At 38.1% G+C, this 20,128-nt stretch overlaps 1 protein-coding gene and 1 pseudogene across 1 annotated transcript in view; both read left to right on the forward strand.

The window, feature by feature from the left end:
- LOC143411686 (purine nucleoside phosphorylase LACC1) overlaps window positions 1-19,887 on the forward strand; it is a 77,918-nt gene extending 58,031 nt beyond the window's left edge. The window contains exon 8 of the transcript XR_013092885.1: window positions 19,540-19,887. The gene's annotated coding sequence lies outside the window, so the exon portion shown is untranslated. The remainder of the gene's footprint in view (window positions 1-19,539) is intronic.
- LOC143411421 (thyroid receptor-interacting protein 11 pseudogene) lies at window positions 13,293-16,460 on the forward strand (annotated as a pseudogene).
- Window positions 19,888-20,128: the final 241 nt, after the last annotated feature.

Consider the following 20,128-nt stretch of genomic DNA (forward strand, 5'->3'; position numbering starts at 1 on the left):
AATTGCTGCTATCTGATGATAAAACATTATTGTTTGAGGAATGTCTTCTTATGGCTCAGAACAGGAACTTGTTTCTTGAGATGGAATCTACTCCTGGTGAAGATGCTATGAATATTGTTGAAATTGTGTTAGAGGACATAGAATATTTCAAAAATTGAGTTGACAAAACAGTGTTAGGGTTTGATAGGATTGACTCCAATTTTGAAAGAAGGTCTGTGGATAAACTACTAAAAAACAGCATTGTCTGCTACAGAGAAGTATTTCATGAGAGGAAAAGTCAAAAATTTCATTGTTGTCTTATTTTAATAAATTACTATAGGCACCCCAAACTCCACCCTTCACCACCCTGATCAAAAGCCATCAACATCCAGGCAAAACACACCAGGAGCATTAAGATTAGGACTCATTGAAGGCCCAGATGATCATTAGCCTTTTGTTTTTATTAACAATAAGGTATTTCCAAATTAAGATTTAATACCATTGCACAGTTTTCAGAGTATAGTATAGTGTAAATGTAAGCTTTATATGCACTGGGAAACTAAAATATCTTGTACTTGAACTTATTGCTATATTTGTTTTATGCAGTGATCTGGAATCAAACATTCGATAACATGGATATATGCCTGTATTTTACTTTTGCAAACTTTAAAAGAAATTAGACTTGTGAATAAATTATTAAGTCCGCAAAATACTTTAGAAGAGGCCAGTGCAAGTGAGGGACCCTAAAGTTTGAAGCTTTATTAGTTTCATGGTAGATCCACTTCAGGATGATTGTTGTAGGAAGAAATCTAAAATTCTTAGAAAGCCCTAGTGAGAATACTTGAGAATAATGACTGACACTCATCTTTAGGAGGTGAGTACTTAGAAACAATAGGTATCAGCTGTAGGTTTAAGTGCCCATTCTGATTCAACAGGAAAAGTCACTAATTTCTGTTTTTCAGTGTTTGGCTCTAGATCTTTTCCAATTTGTGTCTATAGACATTCTCCCTGCAACCTCATCTACTCTCAATGTCTCAATTGCCACAGGTATGTAGATGATCCCCAAATCTAAATCTCTAGCTCAAAACCTCTCCTGAACTTTCGAATTGTATATCCCACCATCCCGTGATATGCCACCCTCAAGTAGAAACTCTCTTCCTTTTCAATATGACCTTATCTTCTGTGATGGGACCAAACCCTATATACTGGGAACACAGTGCAGGCCCAGAATGTATATGTACTGGATGTTACTATACCCAATATCATAATCACATCAATTACTAAATCTTGTTGGAGTTCATGCTTAATATTTCTAATAAAACACTCTCTAGTGTTACCTCTTCCATCCAGGCTACTATGTTCTCTCATGTGAATAATTGCAATACTCTTAACTTATCTCTGTATTCATCTCACCCCTTCTTCCAATTCCTTGTTCACACTGTGGCCTGAATGAACTCTTTGGAAATGGAGCCCTGATCTAGAAAACTCTGCTGATCACTCTTCAAAGCCTTCACATTGTTCTAGGAATGAAGTATTTATTTATTTATTTATTATTGATTTTATTTTTTTAAATACATGACAGCAGAATGTGTTACAATTCTTATTACTCATATAGAGTATAATTTTCATATCTTTTATATAAAGTATGGTATTGCCAATTCATGTCTTTATACATGTATTTTGGGGTGTTTTTCATTAAAATTCTTATTATGCATATATACCACAATTTTTCAAATCTCTGTTTGTATATGAAGTAGGTTGACACCCAATTCCTGTCTTCATATATGTACTTTGGTTTATGATGTCCATCACATTCCACCATCCTTGCTAACCCCCTACCCCCTCCTTTTCCCTCCCACCCCTTGGCCCTATCTAGAATTCATCTATTCCTCCCATGTTCCCCCTCCGTACCCCACTATGAGTCAGCCTCTTTATATCATAGAAAATAGTTGGCATTTGTTTTTTGGGGATTGGCTAACTTGACTTAGCATTATCTTATCTAAATCCATTCATTTACCTGCAATTGCCATTTTATTGCTCAGTAAAATTCCATTGTTTATATATACTACTTTTTTTTATCCATTCATCCACTGAAGGGCATCTAGTTGAGTCCATAGTTTAGCTATTATGAATTGTGCTGCTATAAACATTGATGTAGCTGTGTCAAATGGTGGTTCCATTCCCAGTTTTCCAAGAAATCTCCATACTGTTTTCCATATTGGCTGCACCAATTTGCAGCACCACCAGCAGTGTATGAGTATACCTTTTTCCCCACATCCTTGCCATCATTTATTGTTGTTTGACTTCATAATAGCTGCCATTCTGACTGGAGTGAGATGATATCTTAGAGTAGTTTTGATTTGCATTTCTCTGATTGCTAGAGATGATGAGCATTTTTTTTTCATATATTTGTTGATTGATTGTATATTCTCTTCAGAGAAGAGTCTGTTCAGGTACTTTGCTAGTAAGGTCCTTCCTGCCCCACTAGACCTATAGTTTCATCTTTTACCACTCTTTAATTAACCCATTTGCCAAATTGAACTCACACAGTTCTCTAAACAACATGTATTTTTTTCTACCTCTTTTCTTCATGGAGCATCTTCTGTGGCCAGGCTTACCTTATTCCTCCGTTCATCTGTCATCAGTCAGCTCAACGTCATTTTCACCCAGTTTCATTCAAACTATGTTTTGTCCTCCTGATATTGTCTGTGTCACACATTCAGTTTTCCAGGTGGACCACGCACTTCTAGGTTTGTTTATACATTTTTGGATTTTTTACAGTAGTCACTGATTATTTTTATATTTTAATAAAATAAAAGTATTTTGAGGAGACACATTGAAGTAGGTAGTGGTATATAGCTGCATAAAAGCAAGGAGTAGTGGGATAAATTGTGCCACAAGATGGATGATTTTGTACCTATTTGAAAAATCTGAGAGAATTTCATGGAGAAAGGCCGAGATAGCCATATGAGGGAAATCACATGGAGGCAGATTTACTTTACTATAGGAAAGCTGAACAGAGTTGTTTGAAGAATCAATGGGCTGCTGGGTCAGGAAGAAACAAATGAATCACCTCTGGGTGTGTTTAGAAACAGGACCATTCTCCCAGCTAGAATAGAATTTTTATTGAAAGGCAGACGTCAACTTTGCCTGACTTATCAGGTCCCTCTACTCTTTGGTTTTCACCACTATTTTCTGAAATAAAGTAGGGGCTTCTCTGTCATGAGCCACCCATGGGCTGTGTGTGTGAGCTGTGTGCATTTGAGTGGCTGATGGAACTGGACTGAGGTTGCTGCCTGATTGGGCTGTGCAACGCATGTGTGCCATTTCTCTCGCTCTGCCTATGATCCCACACAATACCTGAGATAGGTGTGACTTTCCAAGATGTCAAACTGCTGACCACAAGACATCACCAAGCAAGGCTCTACCCTCCAAAACCCAATTCCTGCCTTATTTGGGTGGAAATATCTATGGAATGTCTTTTCCCCAATAAATACCAGGGTTCAGGGTGTGTTCTCTTTTGCCTGCCTCTTGCATCTTGCCTCCCTTGCTTTTCTAGCCCTCCAGCATTGGAGCTTGATTCTTGAGGCTGGAGAGCCATCCTGAACCCCAAAAAGGTTATTTTCGGTGTTTATGTGTTTTTTTTATTGCCAGCCCAATCCACCTGGAGTGGCCTTGATCTGTCACATATTCTGACATTTCCCCACACTTATACCTTAAAACCAGATGTATATAATATTATTCAGAGCAATCCAGTATAGCCAGAAAAGCATAAACCTCATAATTCAGGCTTAGGTTTATCTTTTCTCAGGAATGTTTGATAGAATTCTTTTCCTTTTTCATGTTTTTCCCCCACCTGTTTTCTCATAGGATTCCATTCCTAGAATCCTAATACATAGAACACTGTAGTAGTAAATGAATAAATTTTTATGTTTCCTATGATACCTGTTATCACTCCATCCTGTGTTAAATTTCTTGTTATATTTGGATGATCTATCCATTCAAAATGTGAGCTATGTTTTAATTTTTTAATGTAACCTCGCAGCTTTTATGTCTACCTTTAGCAAGGATTTCATAGTGATTATTAAACTGAGTGAAATTGAGGCAACAGATCATACTAATCCCATCTACAATCAGTAATCTACAAGAGGAATTACGATGCATAAAACAAACAAAAAGCCATGAATATGAAACCTTAGTAGCCTCAAGTGGTCCTCAGAAAAATCTGACAGGCAGCCTTTCTGGGATGCAGAGAATACAGCAAACCCTGAGAATTCAGCCCATTATTAATGTTGGCCAGGAATGACACATAGTATGAATAAGTAAATACCAGAATTCACAAAGCAAGAATGTTCCTGTCTCTTTTGTAGGCACCTTAAAGTGAAATTGTCTGACAAAGGGAAAGAAAGCAATAACTAGATTTCTTAAGAGGAGTGGGAGAGGGGTTGGTTGCTCTTCACTTATAGATTTTCGTTCCTGTGGCTAGCAAAACTGCTCATCCTTCCCTTAGGCTTTACGACAAGTATCCCAAAGTATCTATTGGGGATCCATTGATCTGTAAATCACCCAACTTCTTCAAGAATTACTGTATTTGGAAGGCCCCTAAGGAGCAGCATCCTGTTTGAAGTTAAACAAACAAAAAAAGAGGTAGAAGGAGGTCAGAGGGAGAGAATAGTGGAAATAGGGAGAAGGAAAAGTGTTTAGATAGGGAGGGAGACATCTTGCAGCTAAGTAGCAAATTAGCCAATTGGCAAAGGAAGCTTTTCCTCAAAAATCAAATGGAAACCCTTGATAAGTCTGCATCCAGTCCTGTTGGCTGGCCTTCTACAGCAGCTGAAATGGGAGATGGTAACAATGCTGTGCAGATCCTGGGTGGAGGAAAGGCATTCCCGTGGTGTGTCCCATGGGATCTTTTGCCTTTAAGCTGGAAGATTTTCCTGATGGGGCTGGTAGGGGAGGTGTTGTAGCACACAGGGCCTGTTCATTTGCTTTCTTTGTTCTGTGACAGGTAAGTCACTACTTCACCAATAAATTAGAATACCTAGGATGTTCTTTCCCTCTTCTTCATTCTCTTATTCACACCTGTTCCACATCCCTATTCCATATAAGTGTATGTAAACCCACATTTTCCACCTTACTGTTTTAGAATCAGATATAATATATATATATATATATATATATATATATATATATATATATATATATAAAATCTATAACCAGATTTTCTTTGTCTCTTTATCTCCAGCTTTTCTTAAACTAATGGCTACTTTTCCTCATGAGACTTGGTGGTTTAAATTTAGGGCCTCCTGATAAATCAAAAATGTTTTCCCATTCAGGATATTTGTGGGGGAAGATGTGCCACCAGCCTAAAAGAAATACCAGAAGGTCATTCCAAACAATTTTTGGGCAGGGATTCATTACTGAAATAAATGAAATTACTGACAGTTTCCCACAATGGCTCATTTGAAGGGAGCAGAAGGCACCTAAAAGTACAGTTTGCTAAAAACAAAACCAGCCTTTTGCTTTATAGTTGCACTTGTTGTTATAGGTTTCTTCCTAATGTGGAGATGTTACCAAGGCAATAACTTGGCAATCTTCTACATGGCTGCTTTTCACATTAATCCACACAGACTTCATCAATGTTGATCTTTGTAACACACCTATGCAGTCCAAAAGAGCAACTTATATATTTTTTAGTCTTTTTTTCCCAGGGAAAAAACATTAGGAAGCAAGTCTTTCTGGGCTCCTCTCTCCTTTCCATGACACACTGTCAGCAACCACCATGGGTTATGAAATGAAACCAGGACCTCAGCCCACAACCTTGGGGGAAAAGGAGAAAACATGAAGGGAATATATACAACAAATCAGATCAAGAACTCAGCTGATGGTGAGTGTGGAAAGTCCCATTATAGAACCCAGGTGATAGAAGTTTAGAAGAAGCCATAGTCAAAAATCACAGCAAAAGTCATGGACAAAGCATAGGATGGGAACAAAAGAAGTATTTAATATTGAGCAAAAATGTGCAGTGTTAGCATTCATAAATGACTCTGTGAGTGCTGTTTGTGCAATAGTGTCTCCTTGTCCCCAGTGTGGGGCAGCCTCTTTGAAAAGTATACTTATGGCTGGGCTTTGGGGCTGGAGTCAAGGGAAGCTATTTAAATTCTCACTAGTCTTACACTAGGAGAGAAGAAAGGGGCATGTCCTATATGTCTTTGGAGTCATATAGCTCGCCAAAGTAGCAGCATTGAGGCAAGGCCAGGACTAGAGTGGGCAAATAAGGAGCCTAAGCATGCAACAGGTAAGCAGGCATTCACTCTTAGGATAATAGAAATGCAGGGACTCTGAGGTTCTGAGAGGGGAAGATCCCCTTCCCTCTCAGGCCAAACACCACCATACCTGGCATGCGTGGTCTGCATTGGCCTTCATTGGGTCTCTACATTGGCCCTCACGTCCATTCAGAATTAGGGAGTCTGTGGGGTTCATGATGTTTCTTAAGACAAAATGCTTTATTAATATTTACTAATTTAGTATGAATGAAAGTAAACTCCTAAACTGACAGAAAAGAAAAATTTAGGTTGACACCATCATAAAGACATTTTTTTTTCCTATCCTGTTGCTGGCTAGAAAATTCAAAGGACTATTCCAGAAGTATTTGCTTCAAAAAGGATAGAGAGGAAGTTACTTTGAAACCCCAGCAAGGGCTTGCCAAATGAATAGATAATGAATAACAATTGGCAACAGGAATGTGAACACATGTACTCATGCTAATAGTCCAATATTCAGTATCCTTATTTCGGTTTTATCTAGTGGTTAAAGTAGCAAGTTTGTTTTATTTTGTATATTTTTTTATTGTTTGTTTCTTTACACCTTTTGCAGAAGGTGTAGGCCATATCTGCATTAAGTAACCACAAAATTTTCCTCTGCAACATCACTTAAATCACTTTAGATGATTCTAAGCTCAACCACATAAGATGTTAATGAACAAGAACAAAGAGAATAGGGTAAAACTTCATCCAACCATTTTTCAAAAGGATTTATTGGGGGCTGGGGATGTGGCTCAAGTGGTAGTGTGCTCGCCTGGCATGTGCGAGGCTCTGGGTTCTATCCTCAGCACCACATAAAAATAAGAAATAAAGATGTTGTGTCTGCCGAAAACTGAAAAATAAATATTTAAAAAAATTCCCTCTGTCTCCTTTCTCTCTTTAAAAAAAGGATTTATTGTTCACTAATTTATTGATTAGGGTTGACTGTGAAGATCAAAATCTACATTCAAAATCTAAATAGGAATTTCTTCATATTTTCATTGAACTAATTTTCTTACTTTTTTTCCACCGAGTTCTACAGACTGGGTTTTATCTCTCTGCTTCTGAAGCTGTCACCTATTATCAGGATTTATAGTTGCTGACAACTTGCTTTAATAATTCACTAGGAATAGAATCCATTTGTTCTCTCCCTTTTCAGTGAGGCAAACAGATGAAAAAAACATGCTTTCTGCCAGTGAAATAAATCAAGTGGACTCAGAGACACCCTAGGAAGAATAAGATTGAATGAGTTACCACTGCTACCTGTGTTCCCACCCGTGCATATCTAGATCAGACCAGAAGTAGAGCCTGCTCTGTGGTGTATTCTGGGCTATTATATCCTGGGGCTGAGGGAGATCTGCTTTCTGCAGGTTTTGTCTTTCATTTTAAGGGAAAAATGCAAATAGAATGTGTGTATTTACAATTTATAACATGTGACATTTGTTTGCTAACTATGGTAGCAACTTATTCTACATTATTTATACAATGTGCTAAAGAAGGTGTCCTTTATTTCCCAGTAGCATCTGACAACAGGGCAGGACAGAGCAGGCTGAGTATCCTTCGTTTTAGGAAAATTGGTAGCTGTGGCTTCAGGTTTAGTGGGAGACCAACCTTGCATATGACTGAGTTAACTCCCCTGCTGAGTGATGTGGTGTCAGGCACCCATGCTGCTAGACTGCCCCACTCTTCTAGGGTTCAAGTGTCTGTTTTTTGCCTGGGCATGTCTTCCTACAGCCTCATTGGTGGAGCTATGCTCACCTGTTCCTTTGTAATATTCCCCCTTGCCCTGTTTAGGATAGAATGTTCCATGGAAGTGCCTTGTGTGTATCCCCTTTTCTTACTGTGCCCTTGGGTGTGGCCTACATAGAAGTCATTCAGCCTGCTGACAGAGAACATCATAAAGATAGACTTAGCCTCCTGAAACCATACCCCTTGCCTCATTTGATTAGCTTCTCCTCAATAAAAGGGGTCAGCATGTGCCCCCCCTCTTTCACTCTCCCTGCAGACCCTTAAGGTGAGAGGAGCCATCAGAGTGACCCTAAAGAAAAATGTATTCGTGTCTCTTGTGTGGTTATTTTGTGCAGCCCAATTATCTCAATTTATCTGGAGTGACCTTTGTGCAGCCCAATTATCTCAATTTACCTGGAGTAACCTCTGAGTCTTTTAGTCGAGAAGAGAAAACCGGTAGGATTTCGTTAATACTAAATGTGACAAGTTCTGTGTCAGACTCCAATCTCAGTCCAGGAGGGGCCTGGAACCTGTTAGGCCTTACAGTGTCCTAACTCTGTTGATAGATTCCATTCATTAAAATTCAGCAGCAGAGGCAAATGCCTCCTTCCTGCAGCCAGCTCCTCTCCCTGAGCAAACACTCTGCCTCAAAGGTTGTGAAGACCACCATGTCCACAGCCAATTTCAACGCTTGGTTCCTCCCTGAAACCAATAACTGGGCCCACACCATATGGTGAACATACCCCTCTAGATAAACAATGTGTTTATTTAGGTTCATGCAGAAGCAAAAGAAGAAAGAACAGGATAGGATGAGAAAATCCCATAGTGGACCTTGAACCTGAGCAGAACCTATTCCACTAGCCTGGCTCTCCATGTAAGCCCACTGCTGTACCCATAAAGCACCCTTCCAGACTTTGACCTTCCTTGAGTTTGCAGTTTGAATTTAGAAGTAGCTGTTTTACCAAAGTTTCCTTCATTGTCGTTTTAGTCACCTTTTCCATCACCATGACCAAAAGACCTGAGAAGAACAACATATAGGAGGGAAAGTTTATTTTGGATCCCGGTTTCAGAGGTTCAGTCTGTGGTTGACTGACTACATAGCATTGGGCTCAAGGTGAGGCAGAACATCATGGCCAAAGGGCATGCAGAGGAAAGCAGCTTAGGACATGGCAACAAAGACGCTGAGGAGAAAGCTCCACTCACCAGGGACAAAATCTAAACCCCAAAGACATGCCCCCAGTGACCTCTGTCTTCCAGCAACACCATACTTGCTTTTAGTGACCACCTAGTTAATTCACATCAGTTGATTAACCCACTGATTAGGTTATAACTCTCATAATCTAATGATTTCATTCTGGTGGTTCTTGCATTGTCTTATACTTGAGCTTTTGGGGGACACATCATGTCTAAACCATAACACTTGTATTTTCCATATTCCTCATACCATGTTTTAAAATATGTTTTGAAAAGCTGGTCCCAGCAATTGAATGAAAGAAGCGATGGCTTCAAAGAGTGTTACTTCCAATAGAATATTACAGACCTCACTGTCTGTAAGTCAGTGGACGTCTGATGTGTCCTTTGACGTCTGATGTGTCCTTTGATGTCTATATGCATAAATATATAGATGCATACGTAGATTTTTAGATTTAAAACATAAATATATTTCTATGTGGATTTCCATATGGAAGTTATAGATAAAAATTAACCTTAGTTTCACTTGACTTTTGGTTAACAATTTGGCATCTGTTTTTTTTTTTTTTTTCATATAATTGGTGAATGTACATAATAAGCTTGAAAACGAGCTTAAAGAATATAACTTTTCCTTTGCTTTATTTAAAGTATAATTTGAGATGGGAATAAAATAGAGTCAATTTCAGTGGAGGCCCAGGACCTTCCATAAGTTTTAATATGCTGAGGTTTAGGTGTTTGGAACCATAGCCTTAGAGTCTACAGTGCTGCAGACATTCCAGTCACCCAAATCTGATTTTTACCCACTCTCCCATCCCATTTTAAAAGTTGTAGTTTACCTAAAAGGGTTACCAGTTCACTCTTGCACCTTTTTCCCAGGCTGAAGAAAGCATTTATTTCAAAACGTGCTCTCTCTGACAACAACATTGTTTTAGCCCTTTCCTCACAAAGGTGAATTCTCTTGGTGTTTAGACTATCATGGCTCCAGAAGCAAGGGGTAGTGTAGGCCCCATGGCAGGGGCTGCAGGAGGCAGCTGGTTCCCCGGGCTTTTGCCACACAAACATACATCCAAATTTCCAACTGCATACTTTCCCCACACCATGGCCCAAACACTAATCCTCCAGTGGTGGGAAAACTAATATCCAAGACTGTTTCCCTCCCTCCTTCCCTAACTCCCTCCCTCCCTTCCTTCCTTCCTTCCTTCCTTCCTTCCTTCTTCTCTACTATTCTCTAGATGGCATAGAAAAATAAAGGACTTTGAGGAATCTGTTGCCTCTTTAGACCTTTATATTCTGCCTTCCAACTACAAAAACACAGACAGGAAGAAAGAAATACATTATTGGGTCAGACAGAAAGAGCTTTGAATTTTTTCCAACCAGTGATTAGTTGTGTAATCATGAACATGTCTAAATCTTCTATGAGCTTTCATTTCTTATAAAAATAGGAATCACATAGCTACCTCAAAACACTACGGGAAGGAGGTTAGGGTAGAGCTTAGCAATAGAGTACCCACTTAGCCAGAACAAAGCCTTAGTTGGATGCATAGCACTAAAACAAAAACAGAACAGAACAACAACAACAACAAAAAAAGTTATTGGAAGAATTAAATAAATAATATCATGTCTCTAAATCATAAAGCAAATAGCCCAGCTCTTTTTACAGGGCTCATTAACTCTTACTAATTTAGTCTCATTTCCTCTGTCTCTCAAAAAGGCTATATATTTGTAGATTATATTGGAATATTTTTAAAAAATCATTTTAAGACCTTACACATTTAGAGAATTTACATATGTAGTTTTGATTGCTTTCAAGGAACTCCAGTGGTCCACACAATGTAATAATTTGAACTTTGTTAATGTACACATGGTTTGCAGAGTGATCACTTACCTGGGCTAGAGTCTGTTCAGCAGCAAGCATCCTCATCTCAGACTGACTTTATAGTTCTTAGCTCATGTTTCCATCCATGTACCTGTTGTGAAACAGGAAAGTCTCTGTATCCTTTGGAAAATGCCCCCCTCTAAACAAATGAACAAACAGGGGAAAAGCCAAACAAGACAACAACAAAAACATTCTAAATCCAACCAGCAAATAGTGTCACCCCAGAATTGAAGAAAAAGTGAAGAAGAAACCTGTGCTTATTCATAAAAAATAGAAATTTGGGCTGAATTATGGAGTTGGAATGCCACATGGACAAGTGGCTTGGATGCATATGATGAATTTTGTCATGTATTCTGTAAAGAAGTAAGGAGAGGAAACTCACAAATTTTCAGTAAATTTTCCAGACAGAATTTGTATTATTAGCTTCATTAATGAGTCTGGCTCTCTATTTATAGAATTATAAAAGTCTTAAGGAGTTAATTAAAAGGTTTTAGTAATACTTGAGTGCACTTTATGATAAGAATTGCATGCTATAATGGTATTTCTGATCTGAAGAATTTGTAAATGTCTCAGGACCCATCTCTTAAGATTGCCTGCTACATAGCATGAGTCTCTAAGATTTTATCTCACTCCAGTCAGAATGGCAGATATTAAGAATACAAACAACAATAAGTGTTTTCAAGGATATGGGGAAAAAGTCACACTCATACATTGCTGGTGGTACTGTAAATTGGTGCATCCTATTTTGAAAGCAGTATGGAGATTCTTTGGCAAGCTGGGCATGGAACTACCATTTGACACACCTATCCCACTCCTTGGTCTGTACCCAAGTACTTAAAAAACAGCATACTACAGGGACACAGCCACATCAATGCTTATAGCAGCATAATTCACAATAGCTAAATTGTGGAGACAACCTAGATGCCTTTCAGTAGATGAATGGATAAAGAAAATGTGGTATATATACACAATGGAATATTATTCAGCCTTAAACAAGAATGAAATTATGGCATTTTCTAGTAAATGGATGGAGCATAGTAAATGAAATAAGCCAATTCCAAGAAACCAAAAGCCGAATGTTTTCTGATATGTGGATGCTAACCCACTGTAAGGGAGTAGGGTAGGGATACACAGAGGAACTTTGGATTAGATAGAGGGGAGTGAGGTGAGGTAGGAAGGATAGTAGAATGAATCAGATAGTGTTACCATGTATGTATATATGATTGCATGACTGGTATAATTCTACATAATGTACAACCAGAAGAATGAGAAGTCATACTCCATTTATGTGTGATGTTCAGAATATATTCTACCGTCACATATAACTACTTAGAACAAATAAAAAAAATTAAAAATTCTTTATTTAAGAATCACAGCAAATAATCAGTTCCTAAAATAATCTAAATGATTTACTAATCTAAGTAATCTAAAATAATCTCTAAAATACATTTGTGATCTACTTCACAATGTTACTGTGGCTCACTGTAAAGTCTCAATAAATACAAACTCTTAGTATTAAGCTTTTTTGTTGTTGTTATTGTTTTTTGTTGTGCTGGTAGTGGTTTGTGGTACTAATGATTGAACCCAAGAATGCTGTACTACTGAGCTACATTCCCATTTCCATTTTACTTTTTTTCTGGAACATATATGAAGTACATATATGAAGACATGAATTGGTGTTCAAAAACTTTGTATAAAATCAGAGATGTGGAAAATTGTGCTCTATATGTGTAATAAGAATTGTAATGCATTCCACTGTCATATATTGAAAAAAAATAAAAATTTCACTGGAAACCATCACCAACAGATTAGATTGCATACAAAACAGAACTTGAATCCTTGAGGACAGACGTTCAACTTCAGGCCTCCAAGACAGGCTAAAGGCTCTCAGATGGGGGTGTTCTTGTGGCCAGCATGGAGGTGGCAGGACAAGCCCATGGAGCTGGTCACCCAACCAGAGGGCTGAAAGTCCAGGGAGGGAGCAGAGGCCCCGTGGGGGTTACTGCACCCCTGGCAACAAGTTCCTGGTCAAAGCCCAGGCCAGGCCTCTACATTTGAGGCAGAGTGCCAAGGGTGTCAGGAACCCTGCACTGCCCAGAATTCTGAATGCTTTGGTCATAATTGACCCCTACAGTGCTCCAGGACATTCAGCTGGAAGGTGGATGGCCATAGAGTGGATTTCAGAGAGGAGCTAATGGCTCTCTGAAGCTCTAGCAATGTCATCCTGGTTTAGAGGCCTAGGCTCTGGCTTGGGCCACTCCTTGGGTCAGGTGGGAGGCAGCTTGGCTTCCCCCACTGGCCAAGTCTCCAACTGCACCATAGATATGCCTGTGGAGGTCTCCAAAGCTGTGGAAGCCCGTTCACTTCATTGTCGGAGAAGGAAAATTGAAGCCAGGAAATCAAGGTTGAGATCTGAGAATAAAAGACTTAAAAAGTATTGTACTGATCTGGAAAAAAAGCATGAAGCATCAGAGCTTCAAATAAACCTTCAATCTACAAGTTACCGAAACCAACTGCAACAGAAACAGGTAGAAATCAGCCATCTTCAAGCAAACCAAATGGCACTACAGGAGCAGTTGTTGAACCTGCAGTCAGCTGCTCAATCAGTACCTTCAGGAACGGGTGGTGTACCAGCAACCAGTGCACCTTGTTCATCCGGTAATGGACTCAGTGAAATCTGCAAACTACAACATACTATTAAGGTCCTGGAACAAAACCGAAGTCAGGACATGGATCATCACCAACGTGAAATGTCTGTTTTGCAGAATGCACATCAAGAGAAACTGGCAGAGTTAAATCACCAGCGTCAACAGGAGTCAAATGACTATGAAGGACGGATCGCAGAACTGGAAAAGCTGTTACACCAAGGTGACTCAGGAGTTACAGTAACTGATGAGTCTCAAGTCTGGGAAATGCAAAACACTATTCAAGTTCTACAAACTGAAAAACTAGAGTCCACAAGAAGAATCAAAGAACTTGAGGATACAATAAAAGACATAAATAAAAAATTATCTTCTACAGAAAACTATAGAGATGTCCTGAAGAGAGATAAAGAACAGCTCAGTGTGGAAAAGCAACAAATGATTGAAGAATGTGAAAACTTGAAATTGGAATGTACTAAATTGCAACCTTCTGTAATGGAGCAGAGTGATCCTGTGGCAGGAACAATTTCTCCACAGAGTTCATCAGTGGGAGAAGTGTTGAGAATACAACAAACCCTGTCTGATGCTGAAAATGAAAAAATGAGACTGAGTAGTTTAAAACAAGATACCAGTCTTGCTGAAGACAATCTGAAACTTAAAATGCATGTCCAAGTTTTAGAAAAAGAGAAATCATTATTGAGTCAAGAAAAGGAAGAACTTCAGATATCACTTTGCAAACTGAGCTGGGAATATGAAGTCATTAAAAGTTCGGCTTCAACAGACATGAATTTGAATGTACAAATACATGACTTAACACTTAACTTGGACGCTAAGGAGCAAGAACTGAATGAAAGTATGAATGAGAAGGAAATGCAGATAGCTGAGTTAGAAGAACTGGACAGTGAGAACCAGGAAGCTACAAAGCACATGAATTTGATGATAGATGAGCTATCAAAACAGCAAAATGAAGGAGATGGTCTAATCACGAAATTGAAACAAGATCTGGATGATGAAAAAGAGAGAGTTCATCAACTTGAGGAGGATAAAATGGAGATAACTAAAGAGTTGCATGTACAGAAAGACAAGTTAACTGAGAGTGCACTGAGCCTCCGTGATTTGCATTTAACCAAGCAGAAGCTTGAAGATAAAGTCGAAGATTTAGTAAATCAGCTAAGTCAGTCACAAAAAAGTAGTTTAAACATCCAGCAGGAAAACCTGGAACTTAAGGAATACATTAGCCAAAAGGAAGAGGAACTATGTAGAGTTCAGAACCAGTTAAGACATGCTGTTAATGAAGACTCTAATTTTAAGGATGACTTGCTTAAAGAAGGGGAAGTCAAAATTACAAACTTGAAGCAAAATCTTGCAGAAGTAGAACAGCTCAATGAAAATTTAAAGAAAGTTGCTTTTGATCTGAAAATGGAAAATGACAAGTTGATTTCAGCATGTGAAGATGTAAGGCATCAGTTGGAAGAATCTATTGCTGGTAACAACCAAATTTCTCTAGAAAAAGACACTGTTATGGAGACGCTGAAAAGAGAGAAAGAACAGATACAAGTAGAACTGTGTCAGGCCAAAAAGAAACTGTTGGAAGAAGCAAACAATTACAGGCAGACTATTCAGGAACTCTCAAATGTATGTAATTGTAATACCTCTGCCTTACAGCTGGAACAGGAGCGTGTAATGCAACTCAGTCAAGAGAAAGACTTTGAAATAGCAGGACTCAAGAAGAATATTGAGCAAATGGCTACTGATCAAAAAGAAACTAAGGAAATTTTGGCATCTCGTTTAGAAGAACAGAAGCAATTGATGCAACTTATAAATGAGAAAGAAGTTTTTATTGGCCAACTCAAACAAGAAAGTTCAGAACTGCAAAAGGATTTAGATAAGTGTTCTCAGGCCTTAAAACAAAATGAAACTTTAAGGCAGACCATAGAGGGAAAAGACAGAAGTCTTAGCTCCATGAAAGAAGAAAACAGTCATCTGCAAGAAGAATTGGAAAGACTTAGGGAACAGCAGAATCGAGTTGGAGCTGTGGCTGAGCCTGAAACCCTGGACAGTATCACAGAACTAGAATCTGAGGTATCTCAACTGAATGTCATCAAGAATCATCTGGAAAAGGAAGTTACACATCATCAAAATGTCATTGAAGATCAAAACCAGAGTCAAAAGCAACTACTTCAGTCTCTACAGGAGCAGAAGGAGGAAATGGATGAATTTAAATACCAGTATGAGCAGATGAAGGCTGAACATACCCAATTGTTTTTAGAAAAAGACAAGGAAATTAAGAATTTGCAGAAAACCATTGAACAAATAAAAGCCCAGGGGAATGAAGAGAGACAAGTCATTCAAACAGAGAATGCTGATATTTTCCAAGAAACAAAAGTAAAAAGCCTTAATATAGAAAATGGGAGTGAGAACCATGACATGTGTAAAGCCAAAATGGAAAAATTTGTGAAAAGAATCAAAGAAAGAGTACTTGAGATTAAACTTCTGAATGAAAGGAATATATCTTTAACTAAACAGATTGTTCAGCTGTCTAAAGATGAGGTTGAGAAACTTACTCAAATTATCCAGCAGAAAGACATGGAGAGACGAGCTCTTCCTGCTAGAATGTCTCCAGTTTCATACACCTAGGATGTCCTTGACCTCTAGCAGCAACTCTAGACTTCACTATGGAAAGAGAACGTTTTAAATGAGAAGATCCAAAAGTTTCCCCAGCATACCTTTGAGACCAGATGAGAAAACTATGCTTAATAGTTCTTTTTCAGGACTTTTTATTCAGTTTCTGGAAACAGAATCTCGTTGTCACTAGGGGGCAAAACTGTGATGTATGCACTTGAGGGGAGAAATAAAGAATGTTCATGTACTTCTGCCCCTTTCAATGCTTTATTCACTCAAATTACTAATTTCATTCTATAGGTTCTTAATCAAGAAAACAACAATCCTTAATGCTAGGCACTGCAATAGACATAATCAATTCACAGCAAACAATTCTAGATTAATTCTAAGCACTGCAAAACACACTTAATCATGATAGGCTAATGACAGACATTTCCTCTGCATGCTAAATTCAAAAGTCCTAAGCCTTAGGCTTTAAGTCCATCAGATGCACACTAACTCAGACTGCGGTGACCAGGTTCAGAATCAAGGCAGGCTTTTCCTGGCATGCAGTGGACGACTGGTTGAGGAGAGGGTCCTAGGGAGAAGTTGTGGCTCTCACCAAGGTCCAGATGAGGCGGTGGGGTTTGAGAGCAGTGAGGTTCACACAGAGGCTCAGGAAATTATGACAAGTGATGGGATGTCAGGTCCTTAGCAGGCTTTCCAGCTTGAATGCATCCTTGTTTGGGCTGGCTGAATTCCTGTTCATTTGCTCTCTTATTTATACTAAATTTGGGGGCTTTTTGACCCCCCTTTCAATCCTTATCAGCTACCACCAGATTACTCAGCAACATCATTTACCCCGGGGTCAGAAACAACTGGTCTGGTGGTCTCCACCTGTAAGGGTCCAGCGAAATGTCGGAGGGAGAGACCACAAGAGACTGGCTCCATGCAATTGGCAGAAGGGGTTTTATTGATTCAGCATGCTGAGGCTCCAGGCTCACTCAGGAAGATACAGCAGCCCAGAGCCCCGAGCAGAGGTCAGGCAGAGCTTAAGTACACTTTTTGGGGAAGGTGGGGGGGGGGATATTTAAACTGATTGATTCTGGGCCCGTGGTGCCTAGTGCCAGGCGACTCAAAGTCCCAAGTTATCAGACCACCAGAGGAGTCAGTGAGAATGTTTACTGGGGCAGCTTCGGTATTGTCCTAACAGCTACAGAGATCAAAGGCTCCGGGGTAGCCGAGGTATTTAACATATCAATGGTCTCTTACTTTACAACCCAAGCCTTGCAGTTAGAGACTTCACAATGTCCGGTCTTTTACACTTTAACTCTGGCTCTGCGGCTTAGAATCAGCTTAGAAATTTTACCTTTACAGACCCTGATCTTCTCCCCTTTCCCCCTCAGGAGAGGACAGCCTGCCAGGGACTTCTCTCTGTTTAACAGAGTGAGGGGAAGCAACTTGTTTGAGGACATACTGGAGGACTCTGTGGGTGAACCTAGTGAAACTGCAGGTTTCAAACTGGAGTTTTTAAAACGGAGTTGCTTAGGCTCAGGCCTAAGGCCTTCCTACCATTCATCCAGCTATTCTACCACCAAAACTTTCTGTTCATGCCATGAAACTTCTAGACTGGCTAGGAAGGAGAAAGCAAGGGGCAAAAGTACCAGCAAGTTTTAAAGATGCAGCAGAATTCAGAGCTGGTAGAAGAACCATTCTTGGCTCCCCATTTGGAAGCTGTGACTCTTATTAATGCAGCTGGATTTGGACCTGATGGACCTGGGCATCTTTATTTGACCTGTACACTATTGCCAATGCCCCTTGACAACAGCCCCAGAGTTGTACTAAAGGACCTTTTAAAGCAATACGTGATTCTCAAACCAGAGATGATTTAGCACTTTAAAGAAGCCATAAACACAAGGTACTTCTCACAATTTGGCATTTTGGAATAAAAGTCCCGTATTTATAGAAAAAAGATAAAGAAAAAAGGCTGATATATAGAGCTACTGGGTATTTTGTCTTCCTTTTTTCTTTTCTTTTTTTAATTTTTGATGTAGCTCTTAAATTTTTTTTGTTTTGTTTGCTGTAGCACTTTCTGTTTATAAAAATTTGTTCTGATGTTATTAGTTAACCATAAGCAGTAATCAATTCTTAAATACTTTGTGAATCAGAACAGTATCAGTGAACTATACAGCTCAACCTCTCTTTTAATGATATTATTTGTTAAATTTAATTGTATTAAAATAAAAATGATACATTTAAATTACAGAAAAGAAGAAAAATCCAAACTATGATGTAGCAAGAAATTGTGAATTCTTTATCAAAGAAAACATTGTACAACTACTAAAAGAAAATTACAGTTGCAGGGCCCAAACATGAAATTTAGTGGATAAATTCTAAGATTCTTTTAATCAAAATACTATGAACCTATCCATTTTACTATTTTCAATTGTATAAAAAGTCACTTCATGTTAAATTCAGTTTTCTAGGTGTTAAATATGTCCATAAGAAAAATGATTTCTACACATTAAGTTTGAGTCAGTATATTAATCATTTCCAATAAAAAAGTTAATTTGTAAGAATGTATCATTAAAATCTGGACTATTTATCTACACACTTCTCTGGGTTAACAAAAGGAGTATTTAAAATTAATCTTTTTTATTTTTGTAAATTAAGATAAAACATGAATCAAGAGTTTCCAACTTGAGATAGGCAAAGTCAGAGAGGAGAGAAAGCAGATTATGTGGCAATTGTTTCTCTGACACCTGTAGTTTCTAGAACCATTAAGAACATTTTAATTAAAATTAATTTAATAAAATTTAATATAAAATAAATTATGTCATAATTATATAAATTAATTTTCTTACATTTAATTTATTTTATTAATTTTGTTAGTTTTTATTATATTTAATTTAAATTTATTATTTAATTAGTATTGTTTATTAATTTAATAAAATTAATTTATATTTAATTATAAGTTATATTTTAAAATTTACTAAATTTTATTTAAATTAATAAAATGTAAAGAAATGAAATAAAATTTAAGATAAATCAGATTATTTAATATGAATTACATAATTTAATATAAATTTTTATACAATTAAATTAATTTTAATGAAAGTGTTCTTAGTGGTTTTGGAAGCTGCAGGTGTCAGCTTTTCTTTTTTATTTCTTTTTTTTAAAATTTTCTCTCAGTGTCAACTTTTTTTTATTTCTTTGATAGGAACATGTGGTTTATCTTTTAAACCTCCAGCAATTTACAAAAAAGAAAAAAAGTACTAGTTGTGACTTTTTTACATAGTGTGGAAAATGTACCTGAAGGAAATGCTCATCATCTTTAGAAGAATTTGTGTAAAAAGGAGGAGAAGAAGGTTTTTTCTGGGGCATTGCCAGTCCCCTACATCTCTGTGGATATGGTTCTCTGTGATTTCATCATGCATATAGGTTGATGTGACCATCACCACCACAACCAGGAGACACACTTGCATCTAAGGATCACTGAAATCACTTCCGTGACACCAGCACCAGCTGTTTAGAACTTAAGAGTATTTCTTTAATTTTTTTCAGCCCATTATAAAAAATCCTGACTTGATACTTAGTTGTATGAAGATGTTCTTATTTACAGTTGGAAGTTGTACATCGAATAACTTACTTATATTGCCATTCTTATGTACAGTTAAAGAAAGTTGCCCTAGGAGTTCGTTTGACAAATGTTAAACTGCCTCCTGAGCCTTGTGCAATGTAGCATCAGAGATGATCCTCTGCTTAGAGCAGAGCTACATTCGGGGAATTCCTCTGTAACTTGAAAACAT

This window comes from Callospermophilus lateralis, chromosome 12 (genome assembly GCF_048772815.1).
Source record: "Callospermophilus lateralis isolate mCalLat2 chromosome 12, mCalLat2.hap1, whole genome shotgun sequence".
Classification (NCBI taxonomy): Eukaryota; Metazoa; Chordata; class Mammalia; order Rodentia; family Sciuridae; genus Callospermophilus; species Callospermophilus lateralis.